Source organism: Panthera tigris, chromosome C2 (genome assembly GCF_018350195.1).
Source record: "Panthera tigris isolate Pti1 chromosome C2, P.tigris_Pti1_mat1.1, whole genome shotgun sequence".
Classification (NCBI taxonomy): Eukaryota; Metazoa; Chordata; class Mammalia; order Carnivora; family Felidae; genus Panthera; species Panthera tigris.
This window is the reverse complement of record NC_056668.1, coordinates 75,607,532-75,613,788: the sequence shown is the minus strand read 5'-3', so window position 1 is coordinate 75,613,788 and position 6,257 is coordinate 75,607,532. Positions and strand designations below refer to the sequence as shown.

General features: G+C 37.7%; 1 pseudogene; it reads right to left on the bottom strand.

Annotated features, from left to right (window-relative positions):
* Positions 1-247: 247 nt before the first annotated feature.
* On the bottom strand, positions 248-3,948 carry LOC102949705 (annotated as a pseudogene).
* Between the last annotated feature and the right edge of the window lie 2,309 nt (positions 3,949-6,257).

The window sequence follows — 6,257 nt, the reverse complement described above, 5'->3', positions numbered from 1 at the left end:
CTATTGTCAATAATGTTTGAGTTTAATAATGTTTATATCCCCTACTTTATGCTGAGCATTTTCAGAGAAGAAAGGGACCATATTTCGTCCTCGTGCCTCCCACAGTGCTTTGCACAGAGCACCTTTCAAGTCATTAAATATTGAATGACTAAATAAGTCTGTGAATCACATGCCAAATAAACAGTGCCAAAATAAATTAAGAAATATTGAAAAAAGCAAATATTTTTTAGTGTTCTTATCGTGTTTGTCACTGAGAAGTCACAGAATTAGTTTGAAGATATGTAGGACAGTTTTCTATAGAAAAGCAATACAGGCAGGCATAGAATTTTAGATTAACCTGCAGGGAAGAGGGGATCAAGAAATTAAGAGCTTTATACCAAATATGTCATGAGTATAGGTCAACATCATAAAAGAGGGGGAATGTGTTTTGGGATTTGGATGGATTCTTTGTCCCAATTTAAATTGCCATCACATCTTGCTAAAAGTATAATTGTTTTACTGGAAAATTGGATTTAGAACCAAGGTCAAATGTCCCTGATTTTTTTTCTTCTTAATGCAGATGAGTCCCACTGAGCCCTCAAATCTGTTTGTTCTATGAGCACATTTACTTCATCATTCAACCTGTATTTGTGGAATAGCCATTATGTGTAACAGAAACTGCACTAAACTCCAGAGATAAAACAGTGACCATAATAGACAGGTTCCTTGCCTCAAAGAGGAGTACTCTAATGGAGGAAACCAACATTACACAAGGAGACAAAAAAGGCTATCAATGGCAGTCTGATGTGATATAAAGAGGAACTTGGTTTTAAGTGGGAGCAGGTAGAGTTGACAGGAAGACCTTTCTGCAGAGGTAATATTAGGCTAAAATAATGTGCAATGATGCATTAACTACATAGAAGGGAAGCACAGGAGTGAAGGCCTGGGTGGGTATGGCAAATAATATGCCAGTTATTATAAACCTCAACCAGTTCAATAAAGCTAGAGCTTAGCAATGGTCTAAAGGAGTGAAAAGAGATGATACTCCTAGACAGAGGCCAGGTCAGGAGACAGCATGCTAAGCTAAGGAGATTGAGTTTATTTGCTGACATTGGGAATCTATGAAGGATTTTGTAGGCAAAGGAATAAATGTTCAGACTTACTACTCCCTACAGTAGCCCAGCAGTCAAGTGGAGGATATTTTGGAGGTGAGGTACGCTAGAACTTGAGAAAGAAGTAAGGAGGCAACTATACTAATCCCTGTAAGTGGAAAGAATCAGACCTGAGAAATTGACAGGAGATCTGGAAAAACTAGGGGAAGAGATTGAGACACAGAAACATCTTATATCTGCTTTATAGTAATTATGTTTTAATTTATTTTTTTTATTCTGGTATAGTTAACAGAGTTATATTAGTTTCAGGTGTACAATATAGTGATTCAACAATTCTATACATTACTCAGTGCTCACCATGACAAGTGTATTTGTAATCTCTTTCACCTATTTCAACCATGCCCCCACCCACCCCTTTCTCTGGTAATCATCTGTTCTCTACAGTTAAGAGTCTGTTTTTATGTTTATCTCTGTTTTTTCTTTGTTTCTTTGTTTTGTTTCTTAAATTGCCCATATGAGTGCAATCATATGGTACTTGTCTTTCTCCAACTGACTTATTTTACTTAAGATTATACTCTCTAGCTCAATCCATGTGATTGCAAATATTATAAATAATGCTGCAATAAACAGGGGTGTATATATCTTTTCAAATTAGGGTTTTTGTTTTTTTGGGGGTAAATGCCTAGTAGTGGAATTACTAGATTATATTATAATTCTATTTTTAATTTTCTGAGGAACCTCCACACTGTTTTCCACAGTGACTGCACTCATTTGCATTCACACCAACACTGCACGAGGGTTCTGTTTGCTCTACATCCTCGCCAACACTTGTTTCTTGTGATTTTATTTTGGCCATTCTGACAGGTATGGGGTGATATATCATTGTGGTTTTGATGTGCATTTCCCTGATAATTAGTGATGATGAGTATCTTTTCATGTGTCTGTTGTCCATCTGTAGGTCTTCTTTGGAGAAATTTCTGTTCATGCCTTCTGCCCATTTTTAATGATTGTTTGGGTTTTTGTTGACTGTTATACATTCTTTATATATTTTGGATGCTAATACTTTATCAGATATGTTATGTGAAAATATCTTTTCACATTCAGTAGATTGTCTATTAGTCTTGCTGATCTCTTGCTATGCAGAAGGTTTTTTTGTTTGTTTGTTTGTTTGTTTTTTATGTAGTCTCAATAGTTCATTTTTGCTTCTCTTTCCCTTTCATCAAGAGCTTTATCTAGAAAAATGGTGCTATAGCCAGTGTCAGATAAATTACTACCTATGGTATCTTCTAAGAGTTTTATGGTTTCAGGCCTCACATGTAGGTCTTTAATCCATTTGGAGTTTATTTTTGTGTTATGGGATGAGAAAGTGACCTTTGACTATGTAATTGTGGGTCTATTTCTGGGCTTTCTAATCTGTTCTGTTGATCCATGTGTCTATTTTTGTGCTAGTTCCATACTATTTTTATTACTACAGCTTTGTAGAATATCTTGAAATCTGAGATTGTTACACCTCTAGATTTGTCCTACTTTTTCAAGATTGCTTTGGCTATTTGGGGGTTTTGTGGTTCCATATAAATTTTAGGATTGTTTGTTCTAGTTCTGGGAAAAATGCTGTTGCTACTTTGATAGAGATTGCATTACATGTGTAGATTCTTTGGGTAGTATAGGTTTTGGTTGGTTTGTTTGTTTGTATGGGTATAGTATACTTTATTGATGGTACATGACAAGATAGGGCTCTCCAAGCCCCTCCCCTTCTTTAAGGTTCTGGGATGGAAACTGTGTAGAGGTTGGGAGATTCTCAGTCTGTTGGGAGATGAGTTGGGGCAAAAACTCCCCACCAGCTGAGGACCTCTCTCTTCCTCTTGCTGGGGTTGGTGGTCTAGGGAACTCTTATTCCTCGGAGGCCAGTTGTTGTAGCCAAATTCATGATCATATCAGGAAATGAGCTTGGGAAAGTGATTGTTGAGAGCAAATGCCAGCCCCAGCATCAAAGGTGGAGTGGGTGTCACTGTTACAGTCACAGAAGACAACCTGGTTCTTGGTGTAGCCCAGGATGCCTTTGAGGAGGCCCTCTGATGCCTGTTTACCACCTTCTTGATGTCATTGTATTTAGCAGCTTTCTCCAGGCAGCAGGTCAGATCCACTGGTGGGGGCATGGGTGATCATGCCAGTGAGTTTCCCATTCAGATCAGAGATGACCTTGCCTACAGCCTTGGTGGTGTCAGTAGAAGCAGGGGTGATGTTCTGGGTAGCCCCTCTGCTATCAAACCAGAGCTTCCCAGAGGGACTGTCCACTGTCTTCTGGGGGGAGGTGACAGTATGGACTGTGGTCATATGTCCCTCCTTTATGCCAAAGTTGTGGATGACCTTGGTCAAAAGAGCCAAGCCATTGGTAGTGCAGGAGGCATTACTGAAAATCTTGAGGGTGTTGTCATATTTTTCATGGTTCATGCCCATCACAAACATGGGGGCATCAGCAGAAGGGACAGAGATGTTGACTGTCTTGGCCCCACATGTCAAGTATTCTCCACAATGATGAAGACACCACAGCCTTCTCCACAGTGAGGAAGACACCAATGGATTCCACAACATACTCAGCACTAGCATCACTCCATTTGATGTTGGCAGGGTCTCATTCTTGCAATATGGAGATGGGCTTTCCACTGATGACAAGTTTCTCTCTCTCAACCTTGATTGTGCCACTGAATTTGCTGTGGGTGGACTCATACTGGAACATATATACCATGTATATAAGGTCAATGAAGAGGTCATTGATGGCAACAATATCCACAGAGTTAAAAGCAGTCCTGTTAACCGAACACCCAATATGGGCAAATCCATTTACCTTCACCATTATGTCTTGGGGACATGGCTGGCAGTCTACCATGAGATGCAACTATCTGTCAAGTGGAGAGAAGCATACAGCCTGCCTAGTATAAACATTGTAACAATATTTGTGCTCCCAGTCCATGAGCATGGAGTATCTTTCCATTTGTTTGTGTCATCTTCAATTTTTTTCATCAATATTTATAGGTTTCAGAGTATAGGTCTTTAACCTCTTTGGTTAAGTTATTTCTATGTATTTTATTATTTTGGTGCAATCATAAATGGAATTATTTTCTTAATTTATCTTTCTGCTACTTCATTGTTAGTATATAGAAATGTGACATATTTCTGTACATTTATTTTGTACTATGTGACCTTACTGAATAAATTTATCAGTTCTAGTTTTTTGGTTTTTGGTGGGTTTTTTTTTTGGTGGAGTTTATAGGGTTTTCCGTATACAGTTTTTGCAAATAGTGAAAGTTTTACTTCTTCCTTACCAATTTTGATGCCTTTTATTTCTTTTTGTGCTCTGATCACTGTGGCCAGAACATCCAATACTATGTTGAATAAAATTTTTGAGAGTGGACATCCTTGTCTTGTTCCTGATCCTAAGGGAAAAGCCTAAAATTTTTCACCATTGAGTGTGATGTAAGTTGTGGGTTTTTCACATACGGGCTTTAATATGTTGAGGTATATTCCTTCTAAACCTACTTTGTTGAGGGTTTTTATCATGAATTGATATTGTTATTTGTCAAATGTTTTTACTGCATCTATTAAAATGATCATATCATTCTTATCCTTTCTCATGTTGATATAATATATAATGTTGATTGATTTGCAACTTTGACCCACCTTGCATCCCAGGAATAAATTCCACTTGATCATGATGAATTATTTTTTAAATGTATTGCTGGATTCATATTGCTAATATTTATTGAGGATTTTTGCATCTAAGTTCATTAGAGATAGTGGCCTGTAGTTCTCTCTCTCTCTCTCTCTCTCTTTTTTTTTCTTTTTGAGGGGTGGGGTGTATTTATCTGGTTTTGGTATAAGGGTAATGCTGGCCTCCTCACAGAATGAATTTGGAAGCTTTCCTTCATCTTCTATTTTATATAGTAGTTTGAGAAGAATAAGTATTAATTTGGTAGAATTCATCTGTGAAGCCATGTGGTCCTAGACTTTTGTTTGTTGGGAGTTTTTTTTTTTTTTTTGATTACTGATTCAATTTCATTGCTGCTAATCAGTCTGTTCAATTTTTCTATTTTTTAAAGGTTCATTTATTTTTGAAATAGAGGAAGAGTGCAAGCAGGGGAAGGGCAGAGAGAGAGGGAGACCGAGGATCCAAGGCAGCCTCCATGCTGACAGCAGAGAGCCCAATGTGGGGTTTGAACCCATGAAAAGTGAGATGATGACCTGAGCCAAAATCAGACGCTTAAAACCAACTGAGCCACCCAGGTGCCCCAAATTTTCTATTTCTTCCTGATTCAGTTTTGGGAAGGTTATATGTTTCTATAAATTTATCCATTCCATCTAAGTTGTCCAATTTGTTGGCATATAATTTTTCATAATATTCTCTTATAAGCCTTTGTATTTCTGTGTTGTTGGTTGTTCTTTTTCCTCTTTCATTTCTTGATTTTGTTTATTTGAGTTCTTTCCCTCTCTCTCTCTCTTTCTCTCTCTCTCTTTTATGAATCTGGCTAAAGGTTTGTCAATTTTGTTGATCTTCTCAAAGAACCAGCTTCTGGTTTCATTGATCTATTCTATTGATTTTTGAGTTCTTGCTTCATGTATTTCTGCTCTAATATTTATTCTTTCCTTCCTTCTACTGGTTTTGGGGTTTTGTTTATTCTTTTTCTAGATCCTTTAGGTATAAGATTAGGTTGAGATTTTCCTTGCTTCTTGATCTAGGCCTGTATTGCTGTAAACTTCCTTCTTACAATAGCGTTTGCTGCATCTCAAAGATTTTGGTACATTGTGTTTTCATTTTCATTTGTCTCCATGTATTTTTTCATTTCCTCTCTTTTTTTTTTAAGAGAGAGAATGGGGGAGGGGTAGAGAGAGAGAGAGACAGAGAATCTTAAGCAGGCTTCATGCCCATCATGGTGCCCGAGGTGGGACTCCATCTCACAACTGTGAGATCATGACCCGAGCCTAAATCAAGAGTCAGAAGTTTACCCAACTGAGCCACCCAGGTGCCTCTCATTTCCTCTTTGATTTTTTGGTTGACCCATTCATCACTTAATGGCATGTTATTTAACCTCCATGTATTTGTGGTCTTTCTAGATTTATTCTTGTGGTTTACTTCTAGTTTTGTGGTCAGAAAAGATGCATGGTATGACT